The sequence below is a fragment of the Rhincodon typus genome, chromosome 9, assembly GCF_021869965.1.
Source record: "Rhincodon typus isolate 14 chromosome 9, sRhiTyp1.1, whole genome shotgun sequence".
Lineage (NCBI taxonomy): Eukaryota > Metazoa > Chordata > Chondrichthyes > Orectolobiformes > Rhincodontidae > Rhincodon > Rhincodon typus.
The window spans coordinates 78,899,140-78,899,361 of NC_063340.1; positions in this window are offsets into that span (position 1 = coordinate 78,899,140).

A 222-nucleotide genomic window follows, 5' to 3' on the forward strand; every position below is an offset into this window, starting at 1 on the left:
AGGCTGACGTTTCGGGCCTTTCTGCTCCTATGATGCTGCTTGGCCTGCTGTGTTCATCCAGCTCTGCACCTTGTGGTCACCAAACTACATTAATTCCATTTATCTGCACTTGGTCCATAGCCTATTATATCCTGGTATTTTCAGTGCTTATCCAGATGCTTCTTAAAAATTGTGAGAGTACTTGACTGGAACACTCTCAGGCAGCGGGTTCCATATTTCCAC